This window comes from Microcaecilia unicolor, chromosome 11 (genome assembly GCF_901765095.1).
Source record: "Microcaecilia unicolor chromosome 11, aMicUni1.1, whole genome shotgun sequence".
Classification (NCBI taxonomy): Eukaryota; Metazoa; Chordata; class Amphibia; order Gymnophiona; family Siphonopidae; genus Microcaecilia; species Microcaecilia unicolor.
The window spans coordinates 201,743,912-201,756,740 of NC_044041.1; positions in this window are offsets into that span (position 1 = coordinate 201,743,912).

Consider the following 12,829-nt stretch of genomic DNA (forward strand, 5'->3'; position numbering starts at 1 on the left):
GGTTGTACATGCTGTCTGGCTGTAGCCCAGCATAAGCCAACTTCTGGAGTAAACCAGGGTCTTCTGAGGTACAGGTCTGTTTCTCAATTATTACAAAAGTGTCTGCTGGTAATGCTATATTAAGGCCCTCCTTTTCCAACTCCTATTCACATTTGATACGTTCAAAAACAGGCTTGTGTTGTAGAAATGTCTAAGTTCCCATTTTACATTTATCAAACCCAAGTGTGTGCAGAGGGCTTATTTTGGGTATGGCAAGTTCACGTTTATTCCCCACTTCAGAGGGGGACTAAATGTTGGTCTTAAAAAAAAATTGATGGTGCAAGTTACATCTGCTACCAATTATGTTTAGAATTTGGTAAACAAGAACTCTTGAGCAGCACCTCCACTGGAGGGATTAGGGGGAATTGCCGTCTTAATCTGCCAGTGTTTTTTGTCACCCCTTCATGTCAAACTGGTCAGGATACCTGGTTTATGTTTCACCTGGTTATGTTTCTGTGGCAGTGGTTTCCATTGAATATTCATGAGAGGGATTTGCATCCACTGTAAGCAAGCAAATCTATCTCATGAATATTCATTGTGGATATCCTGAAAACCTGACTGGCTGGGGTGCCTCCAGGACCAGGTTTGGGAACCGCTGTTCTACGGTCTGAAAGTTTAACAGGTTCTCTACTGGGTTTGAACCCATCGATAATATTCTAAAAGGGATGTTTATGCTGCATTACCCACTGCCTAAACATCCATTTTTTTTCCTAGATTTCAGAACATTCTCTATGTTGGCAGATTCTGTTCTAAAATAGTGGTGAATGCACTGACCTGCACCTCTCAAGTCCTACGTCTACGCCCTATCTAAAATGGGGTAGCCTGTATATTTTATGAAAGATGCATTTGCATCATTGAAGGTTACCATGATAGTAGTTTGTACAACTGTTTGCGAGAGGAAAAATCATTAGCAGGCAAACATCTTGAAAGCCTGATAGTTTGTTGAGGGAGGAAGGAATAAATTTGGAAGATCTGAAATTCTATCTTTGTTGCCTCCTACGCCTGTGTTTTAAAAAAAAAAAATGTTTAGGCTGGGAAACAGCTGCGGAGGGGTGGTGCGAGCCAACTGTGGGGGTGAAGCTTGGCTTTCTGGAATCTGAGTGGAACAGGAAGTGCAGAAATGGTGTGGGCCTGAGCGGAACTAAAATATAGCTCCAAAACTGCACAATCTCTTTACAGAATGAATACTCCAAGGCAATAACCTGGCTAGCTACAGAAACTCAATACCAAACCACATTTAAGTATTATTACTTGACTCAAGCACAGTCTGGCTTTCACTGTGTCCTTACTTTACCTTTTGCTGTGACAGATGACTGCAGTCATCCCACATCTTGGTTGAATGCCACTGGAAAACTGAAATATTAAAAAAGAAAAAAAAAAGTATGTACTGCAGGACTTTCTCCTGGGCATCTGGAAAACTACTGGGCATGTATTGCATTAGGAACTTTTGATATAAATTTGCTTTGCAACTGTATGTTTCTCCTAGGAGGGCTTGCCTTTCTGGCTTTGCTTCCACAGATTCTTGCCCTAAATGTTCAGCTGTGAGGTCTTCCCTGAGCCACTTGTTCTGGACGTGCCCTACACCATCTTTATTTTGGAAGCCAGCTACTTGACCAGATTTCTGCTTTGTGGTTATGTAAATTGCTTATGGATTCACAACTGCTCTTTAGCAAATATCACCTTGAGCATCCTGTACCCTGTGGCCTGAAAGGTTTTCTACATTGGGCGGTACTGCTGGCTAAAAAAGCGATTCTAATGGCTTGGTTTTCCAGTATCTCTGAGTTTGGTGCACTCAGATGATTTACCAGTTGCACTTGGGAAAGATTGGGAGGTGCAAGACTTCACTTCTCCCGAGGGCCAGAAGTTTCAATAAATCTAGGAGCCTTTTTGGTCTACGCTTCCTGCACGAGCTAGAAGCAGGCTTCTCAACTGGATTGTGAGCTGCCAGTGAAGACTCTGATCTTCTGGGTTGGATGGGCTTTTCATTGTATTATCGTTTTGAGTGGCAAAACGTTTCGTGTTTGGAGCTAGAAGCAATGCTGTATTAGATGTTTACTTGTATAATGTGTTCAAGATATTTGTGTTTCTCCTGTTGTCCCACTCTAATAAAAATTATTTGGTCCATTTCTGGCAGAAGTTCTTGGGCCTTTTTGGCATTAGCGTTGATCTGCCCTTCTTTTTCCTAAGCTAATTGATGTAGATTACATGGGTCCTACTGTGACTTATCATTTTAGGGTAGAGATTCTCAACCTTGTACTTGGGACACATCCAGCCAGTCAGATGTATGAGATTTACATATAGTGGATGTATTGCACATAGAGTCCTATCGCATCTTCATTTTGGACATTTAAAAACCTAATGGCTGGCTATGGCCAGAAGTCTGGATTGAAAACTTGGTGTATAAACACCAGTGCAAAGCTTTGGTGTCTCTTCTTTTTAAAGTAGAGCACCTTTGTAGTCAACTACTTGAAAATTAAATCCTTCTCAAGAACCTCTTATGCATTTTATTTCCAAGAGTGGAAATATATTAAAAATTGGAAGGGATTTTTTTTTTTTTTTTGCTCCAGATCTTGAAAAAGAGTCATTTTTACCCAGTAAAAGTAATTGCAGAGAAATTGCTGTTTGGGATGACTCACAGCTCTAAATTATCACATCAAACAAGGCAAATGGTTTAATGGCCTAAGCCAACCTACTGCTGCCTCCCTCTGTGACAATTACAAGAGCTTAGGAGCCAGACTGAACTGCAGCCAAAGGTACTCTATGATTTCATAGTATTTTGACAAGTATCACTTTATTGCGCTATGATTTAAGTGGTTCTGGAGGTGGTGTTCTTGTGCAATATAAAACCACATGAGATCCAGCTACCACTGTCCATGTTCTGATCGTAGGCCTTGCTCAAGCGTCTTGCAATAATAGCATCTTCAGCTTTATGTCTGCGTTCAAATAGTTTCAAATGATTTTATGTCCAAAGAACCTGAGTAAATGATACAGGTGCAGAGTATGCTCCTGGCAATCACTATAATTTTAGGTGATCAGTGCAGTATATACCATCGGTTTTACTTTCAGTATTTTTCCCACTTGTAGATCACATGATTTTTTATGCAACTAGCCGTTAAGCCCATTAAAATGGGCGAGTATTTTGATGTGTAACTCCCTCCCTCCTTCCCTGCCAGCTCCAAGGCCCCCCTCCTTCTGACCTCCCATGTCCAGCATCCTCCCTGCTTCCCTCCCAGCTCCAAGGCCCCCTCCCCCCCCCCCGAGGTCGCCGCCGCCCCCCCCACCCTCCACCCAGGCTGGGCCCTCTCTTGTCCATTGAACTTACACCGCCAAAACCGCAGCAGGCAGATCACTTCCCGTCAGCCTTCCTTCCCTGCCTGTGTCCCGCCCTCGTGCGACGTAACGTCGGCAAGGGTGGGACACAGGCAGGGAAGGAAGGCCGACGGGAGCTGATCTGCCTGCTTCGGTTTCGGCGCTGTAAGTTCAATGGAGAAGAGAGAGCCCGGGTGAAGGGGGGTCTGGCGGCGACCCGGGGTGGGGGGGGAGCGGTAGCGACCTCGGCGGTTCCCTCCTCAGCGCAGTTTCCCTCTCTGTTCCGTCATCACGTCTTGACGCGGGGGCGGGACAGAGAGGGAAGTCTGTACTGCGCATTTGCAAGTGAGTCGGTCACTTGCCATTTATGTGTTTGATTTGTCTCCCTATCCTTTCCAGTGGACTAAAGTTTTTGTGGCATCAACCTGTCTTTCCAGAGCGGTTCTGCACGTGAGTCAGTGGAACTGGTTTTCCAAAGTCCTTCCTGTCCTGCTGATGGAGGGTTTGTTTGTTTTTTTTTTCTATGATGGAACCAAGCTTTTGACGAACAGAAAGTCTATCCTGTTCATGCTCTGACTGCAGAATTCTGGGCTTTCTGCCACCCACATCCCCAAAAAAAAAAAAAAAGGGGGTGGGGGGCCATCGGATCCAGTTAGTAGAATCTTTCCGTGACAATGCCACTGCTGTGTTCCTGTGGAGGTTACACAAGTTCAGACCTTGATTAGTAAAAGAGAAACGTTGTGTTTTCAAGATTGAGTCACCCTATTGAGTTTTAGCCAAGCCACGTCAGCTCTTGCATACTGAACAATCAAAACATGCTGAGGCATTTCGTATGGCCGTGGGAATATGATAGGCCCTCCCCCACCCCTTCCTGCAACTGCTTATCGCAACACCCTTTTAGTGTGGGTAATCAACACCCTGAAACCCATTCAGCTGGGTCCTTCTAAAGAGCAACTGCTTCTCTTGCTTCATCCTTACTTTCTCGGCCTCTCTCTGTCCCTTCTGGCTTTTTAAGGATTAAGGCACCTGTGGGTGTTTTCTAAGCAGTAAAAAGTTACCCCTCCTTCTTTCTTGAAGGAAGTGTTAATATTGACATGTGACTAATAGTGCTTTTACTACTTGAATAAAGACCCATAAAGATTTTTTTTCCTTAAGTGCAAAATGGGGGAGAAGTATTTTCTGAACAATGCGTAAGACAGATTGAGTTTTCCACAGGTCTAGAAAATCATAGGAGTTTCCTCAGCTAGTACTCAAACAAAATAAAACCTGGAAAAGAAAATAAGATGATACCTTTTTTATTGGACATAACTTAATACATTTCTTGATTAGCTTTCGAAGGTTGCCCTTCTTCCTCAGATCGGAAATAAGCAAATGTGCTAGCTGACAGTGTATATAAGTGAAAACCTTCAAGCATTACTATGACAGTAAAATAGATACTATTGGAGATTCTACATAGAATGTTGCTACTATTGGAGATTCTACATGGAATGTTGCTATTCCACTAGCAACATTCCTGCGCAGGCTTCTGTTTCTGTGAGTCTGACGTCCTGCACGTACGTGCAGGACGTCAGACTCACAGAAGCAGAAGCCTGCGCGGCCACATTGGTGATCTACAAGGGCCGACTTCTACATGGAATGTTGCTAGTGGAATAGCAACATTCCATGTAGAATCTATAGAAATCAAACAAAATAAAACATGGAAAAGAAAATAAGATGATACCTTTTTTATTGGACATAACTTAATACATTTCTTGATTAGCTTTCGAAGGTTGCCCTTCTTCCTCAGATGGGAAATAAGCAAATGTGCTAGCTGACAGTGTATATAAGTGAAAACATTCAAGCATTACTATGACAGTAAAATAGATACTATTGGAGATTCTACATGGAATGTTGCTACTATTGGAGATTCTACGTGGAATGTTGCTATTCCACTAGCAACATTCCTGCGCAGGCTTCTGTTTCTGTGAGTCTGACGTCCTGCACGTACGTGCAGGACGTCAGACTCACAGAAGCAGAAGCCTGCGCGGCCACATTGGTGATCTACAAGGGCCGACTTCTACATGGAATGTTGCTAGTGGAATAGCAACATTCCATGTAGAATCTATAGAAATCAAACAAAATAAAACATGGAAAAGAAAATAAGATGATACCTTTTTTATTGGACATAACTTAATACATTTCTTGATTAGCTTTCGAAGGTTGCCCTTCTTCCTCAGATGGGAAATAAGCAAATGTGCTAGCTGACAGTGTATATAAGTGAAAACATTCAAGCATTACTATGACAGTAAAATAGATACTATTGGAGATTCTACATAGAATGTTGCTACTATTGGAGATTCTACGTGGAATGTTGCTACTATTGAGATTCTGTTGCTACTATTGGAGGTTCTACATGGAATGTTGCTACTATTTGAGATTCTACATGGAATGTTGCTATTCCACTAGCAACATTCCATGTAGAAGGCTGCGCAGGCTTCTGTTTCTGTGAGTCTGACGTCCTGCACGTACGTGCAGGACGTCAGACTCACAGAAGCAGAAGCCTGCGCGGCCACATTGGTGATCTGGAAGGGCCGACTTCTAGTGGAATAGCAACATTCCATGTAGAATCTATAGAAATCAAACCAAATAAACCTTGGAAAAGAAAATAAGATGAGACCTTTTTTATTGGACATAACTTAATACATTTCTTGATTAGCTTTCGAAGGTTGCCCTTCTTCCTCAGATCGGAAATAAGCAAATGTGCTAGCTGACAGTGTATATAAGTGAAAACATTCAAGCATTACTATGACAGTAAAATAGATACCATTGGAGATTCTACATGGAATGTTGCTACTATTGGAGATTCTACATGGAATGTTGCTATTCCACTAGCAACATTCCATGTAGAAGGCTGCGCAGGCTTCTGTTTCTGTGAGTCTGACGTCCTGCACGTACGTGCAGGACGTCAGACTCACAGAAGCAGAAGCCTGCGCGGCCACATTGGTGATCTACAAGGGCCAACTTCTACATGGAATGTTGCTAGTGGAATAGCAACATTCCATGTAGAATCTATAGAAATCAAACAAAAGAAAACATGGAAAAGAAAATAAGATGAGACCTTTTTTATTGGACATAACTTAATACATTTCTTGATTAGCTTTTGAAGGTAGCCCTTCTTCCTCAGATCGGAAATAAGCAAATGTGCTAGCTGACAGTGTATATAAGTGAAAACATTCAAGCATTACTATGACAGTAAAATAGATACTATTGGAGATTCTACATGGAATGTTGCTACTATTGGAGATTCTACGTGGAATGTTGCTACTATTGAGATTCTACGTGGAATGTTGCTACTATTGAGATTCTGTTGCTACTATTGGAGGTTCTACATGGAATGTTGCTACTATTTGAGATTCTACATGGAATGTTGCTATTCCACTAGCAACATTCCATGTAGAAGGCTGCGCAGGCTTCTGTTTCTGTGAGTCTGACGTCCTGCACGTACGTGCAGGACGTCAGACTCACAGAAGCAGAAGCCTGCGCGGCCACATTGGTGATCTGGAAGGGCCGACTTCTAGTGGAATAGCAACATTCCATGTAGAATCTATAGAAATCAAACCAAATAAACCTTGGAAAAGAAAATAAGATGATACCTTTTTTATTGGACATAACTTAATACATTTCTTGATTAGCTTTCGAAGGTTGCCCTTCTTCCTCAGATCGGAAATAAGCAAATGTGCTAGCTGACAGTGTATATAAGTGAAAACATTCAAGCATTACTATGACAGTCTGACAGGGTGGGAGGATGGGGGTGGGTAGGAGGTATGCATGGGGACATCAAAGCATATCATTGATATTCTAACAGGATGGGTGTGGATAGGTGAGGGGTGGGGTGATCAACAGAGACATACAGCTTTATGGTTTATAATGGGCTAGGAACCCCAGATCCTTGTTAAGTCCTTTCTGTTGGGTGTTAAAATATTCAATCATTCTGACTTCAAAGGTCTTACGTTCTTGTATGGTTTTAAAGTTACCTTTCAGGATTCTCACTGTGAAGTCACTGGTACAGTGTCCTGGTCCTGTAAAATGCTGACCAACAGGGGTGGGAGCCCTACTGACACCAGTATTGTTCATGTGATGTCTATGTAAATTGAATCTTGTCTTAAGCATCTGGCCTGTTTCTCCAATATAGCATCCTTCGTTACATTTTTTACACTGAATGATATATACCACATTTCTATTGATAACCTTAAGAGTGGACTAACACGGCTACCACACTCCTCTACTCAGCTAGTACAAAACTGAGACCCCTGATTACTGTGTGTGTATATCCACTTTAGCACACTATTAACCAATTAGTCTACGTTAGAAGCTTATTTTCATTAGATGGACAGCCACAAGGGTAACCTCAAGGGCTTCGAGGTCTGGAGCCAGGAAAAGAAAAAGCCTTTCTATCATAATGTTTTCAACCTGGGAAAAGACAAAATCATGTTCTCGACTGTCGGTCTTTGGGATCTTCAGATAAGTACCTCAGCTGTATGGGATACGTTTTGAGTGAAGAGGTTGTGGTCCACTTGCTGTATGCCTGTTCATGTTCAGGGAGTGTCACTGGCTGGAAGTATGCTGCCAACTTCAGGAGGGAGGTGCGAACTGCAGATCTTTGGGCTGGTGGGCTGACTTGGCCAATCCCTCCAGCTATTCAGTGGATACTTCCATTTTGGAGGGGGTCTGAACCCAAAGTGGGAGGAGGGATTAGGCCCCCAAGACCCTCCTGAAGCTACACCACTGACCTGTAATCTCCCTCTTTGTGGCAGTCTACCTTTGGCATCTTGGTTTGTTCCAGGACCAGTGGAGGAAGAAGTGGAGTGGTGGACTTTGGTCCTGAGGAACTGAGTTTGATTCCCACTTCAGGCACAGGCAGCTCCTTGTGACTCTGGGTAAGTCACTTAACCCTCCATTGCCCCATGTAAGCCGCATTGAGCCTGCCATGAGTGGGAAAGCGCAGGGTACAAATGTAACAAAAATAAAATAGATACTATTGTAGATTCTACATGGAATGTTGCTATTCCACTAGCAACATTCCATGTAGAAGGCTGCGCAGGCTTCTGTTTCTGTGAGTCTGACTCACAGAAGCAGAAGCCTGCGCGGCCACATTGGTGATCTGCAAGGGCCGACTTCTACATGAAATGTTGCTAGTGAGACTCTGGGCAACTCACTTAACCCTCCATTGCCGCATTGAGCCTGCCATGAGTGGGAAAGCGCAGGGTACAAATGTAACAAAAATAAAATAGATACTATTGGAGATTCTACATGGAATGTTGCTACTATTGGAGATTCTACAGGGAATGTTGCTACTCCACTAGCAACATTCCATGTAGAAGGCTGCACAGGCTTCTGTTTCTGTGAGTCTGACGTCCTGCACATACGTGCAGGACGTCAGACTCACAGAAGCAGAAGCCTGCACGGCCACATTGGTGATCTGCAAGGGTCGACTTCTACATGGAATGTAGCAACACTCCATGTAGAATCTCAAATAGCAGCAACAGTGGAGGAGTGGCCTAGTGGTTAGGGTGGTGGACTTTGGTCCTGGGGAACTGAGGAACTGAGTTCGATTCCTACTTCAGGCACAGGCAGCTCTTTGTGACTCTGGGCAAGTCACTTAACCCTCCATTGTCCCATGTAAGCCACATTGAGCCTGCCATGAGTGGGAAAGCGCGGGGTACAAATGTAACAAAAAAAAATTTTTTCTTGCTCAACCTGCTGCTGCAAAGCGGCCAAGTTACCCAGTTTAGCAGGGAGACTTTTTGGCCAGTCCTGTTCAGAACTTACACCCCATGTCACTGTGCTATTTGTTGTCCCTGATTCTCCCTATTGAAATCAAATCAATACTGCAGGTTCCATAATGCATCAGGATACAGTTGTCATGAATGCTAGACTGGCCTAAAATATTCCTTTTTCAGACTGGGTAACTTGGCAGCTCTCCCTTTGCAGCATATGCCTGCCGAGACCATTACTGCCTCTGCACTTTTCCCTGATAACTTTAGGAGAGGTGAAATATGGTAGGAAGTCCCTAACTGAAATCTAGAGGCAGGGAACGTGAAGGGGGTGGGGCTTACAAATTTATATTTTCCTATGACCCAACATAGTGTTAATGTTTAATGCATTCAAAACTTCAGGACAAAGCTGGCCAATGAGGCAGACACAACGTGGAGCTCCGACCTCTTCATTTAAGCACATTTTCCCACATTTACAGGAGGTTCATGTTTTGTATAGTTTTATCTACAAACAAACCTGAACCTCTCCAGCGCCTTCAGCCATAATGAAAAAGATCTTTCCTTTCCTTCTCCCACCTGCCTAGGAAATGATTGAGCTACCAGCAAATACCACTTACTGGACACCTATAGAGTTTTATACCTTTACCAGCCATGGTTTAAAGTCATGAGAGTCTGGCAGAAAGGATAGGTGAGACCACCTGTGACATGGGGAAAAAAAGCTGTTCTCTTGAGCCTGTGAACCTGTTAGCTGAAAGGGAAGGGGTGTACCCCAAATACTCTGCACCAATAGCTAGAAAGTTATATGACACATTTACATCATTGTATGTACATAAATTTAATTTTATTTAATAATTAAGATGTTTTCTGACCTTGCAAACTTATTTCAGTAAAACCCACTTATTTTTACAGGCTTTTCCTAATGTTTAAATGATTGTACCTAGTAAGTTAAGGGATCCCCGATTCAAGCTTTCCTGTTTCTCGGTTTCTATGTTGTTTTTTTGTGTGTTTTTGAATTTTGCATTTTTATTGTAAGCTGCTTCGTGTTAAACGGGGTAACAAAATTTTGAAATAAACAGAGCTTTAGATTTTCAGTTATAACCCTAAAAAGTCACCCGTTCCTTGGCGCTCTGATGATTCCACTGCGGTAGAGACCCTTGGCCGTGGCAGAAGTTTGTACTCCTGATCCCGCTCCTTCACCAGAACCTAGACTGAAGAATAGGGCCCTTCTTTGTTTCAAAACAGCAGAGAGTGGAAAGAGTAAAAGCAGAAGCTTCCAACCCTGTTGCAAGTGGGGAGGGGGAAACTGATGCAAAGGGCTAGGAGGAGGGGGACTGGTCCAAGGGGAATCCATCTATAAAGGTATTAGAAAAACTTCTTTCAAACATAAATATACCTATAAACCCTCATTTTTAACCTGGGAAAAGCACCTAATTTCCTACAAAAAAAAAATAAACACCTACAATTCCAAACTGTGTACAGGCTGCTCTGTGTGTCTCTTTTTAATTCATTTGTGTGTGTGTGTATAAGTAATTTATTTTCAAAACTACTTGTAGAGATATACACTCACAAAGGAAATCAACAAAGCTTTCATCAGACACTGAGGGAGTTAAATAAATCCATGTCAAAAATGTAAGAAAAGTTTCCAGATTAGCTTGTGGTATTGCAGCCCTTTAAAAGCCACTTCAAATGTTCCGCATGAGATGAAACCCAGGAGTTATGCTGCCACTGGAGCGTCTGACTCACCGCGCTGCAACCATCTCCCACCAGCCTGCTCCCACAGGTTTCACTTCTTCTCAGTGGGCGTCCTCACCCTTTCTGCCACCATAGCATCCATTGTCATCCGGCTTTTCTGTCCCTTCAGCCCTGGTGTCTCAGCTGTAGGAGGAGGCTGATTCTACCACAGTTCACGCTACACCCTGATGTACACATACCAGAACTGAAGCTATTACTGCTGAAAAGCTGACCTTATATTCAAAAGAGATGTCTGTGTTTGAAATGCTGGCAGCCAGCGCTGCAGTAGAATGTGTTTCTAGATGAGAAATAGCCCGAGTTCTGTCCCAAACACCGTGCAGTGTCAGCAGAGACCGAAAGAACATGAAAACTGAAGTTCCTTCACGTAATTAGTGCGGACATAAGCAATAATCAGTTAATGAAGCAGTGTAAAATGTTTGCACTTCTCGTCCCTTGGCTACTTTACGATTCCTGGTTCCAGTTCTCTTTTTCATAAACAGGGGTGACTTAGGCCTTAGCCATGTATGGCACGGCACTTCATTCTAAGGTACCACAGCCAGCCCTCATTAACCCTACGTGTGCCTCTCTGATTCTTTTTTTCCCCTATACACACACTCCTTCCATATGCTACCAGCACCATCTCCACTACAGCAATTCTGTTTTCTAACTGCAATATAGGGGTCTGGCAGGGCCGCCAAGGGGGAGGGGGGCAAGATTCCCCGGGCCCGGTGCCGGCAATCAAAAGAGACTGCTCTGCCAGACACAGGTCCTTCATCCTGCCACGTCCTGCCTATGCCGAAACAGGAAGTTACTTCACAGGAGGCGGGGACACAGCAAGAAGAAGGAGCTACGGCTGGAAGAGCACTCTCTCTCGTTCACTGCTGCGGAAGGGGGGGGGCGGTGGGGCCCTGAAGATTTTTTTGCCCCAGGCCCAGCTTTGTCTCTCAGCGGCTCTGAGTCTGGGCACCGTATGGCTCAAATACAGAGGGGGCTGCATGATGCTGGAAGAAAACAAAACAGTGACTCTCTGAACAAATCTCTCTTGTCGTCCCCCTTCTCCACCGCTAACTCCACACTTCGTTCCTTTTATCTTGCGGCACCTTATGCCTGGAACCGTCTTCCCGAGCCCATAGGTCTAGCTCCATCTCTACCTGTTTGTAAATCTATGCTGACAGCTCACTTTTTCACTACTGCCTTTGGCTCCTAACCGCTACTCATTTGCTCTCCTCCTCCGCTGTTCCTCTTTACCCCGTAATTCCCTTGCCCGTAATGTCTTGTCTGTCTGTTTTACCTAGATTGTAAGCTCTTTGAGCAGGGACTGTCTTTCTCTCTATGTCAAGTGTACAGCGCTGCGTGCGTCTGGTAGCGCTATATAAATGCTGTTAGTAGTAGTAGTAGTAGGTTGTGTCAGCAACAAGCCTCTGGAACATGGGTTGGGAACAGCATGCTTGGGGTTGACCGGAAGAGGCAGGTGGGGGTTTCGACTGGCTGGAATGGGATTAGGGGACTCTATAAAGTGCACCAGCTGAAACCTGGTATAAATACCAGCACACAACTCACTCAGAAAAAATGTAACATACTGCTCACCTAGAATATATAACTATTTCATCTATTTATATTTAATGGATTTGTGAAAAGTGGGGATGTATCAGTCAAAGAGCCGCCCATGACAAACAGTGGTCAAAAGAGCAAGATTAATTAAAATTGCCCCTGCTTTTCAGCTCTCATTTCAATGTTCTGTACACCTCATATAACCCCCCCTACATACATACATACACTAACTTATCAACACAAAACATATGCTAGAAAAGTGCAGTAAAGTCTTTTCAGTTTTTTAGTGAGCAGTAGTAAACAATCCAAAAATCAGAATGTGCGGTGTATTAAGGAGAATGTTGATCATACAAACAGGCTTAATGGCACAGTCCGTAGAAACAACAAATTTAAATCCACTTATCTAGAGCAGGCAAATTGAGGGTCTACAGAGCCCTGATCTGGCA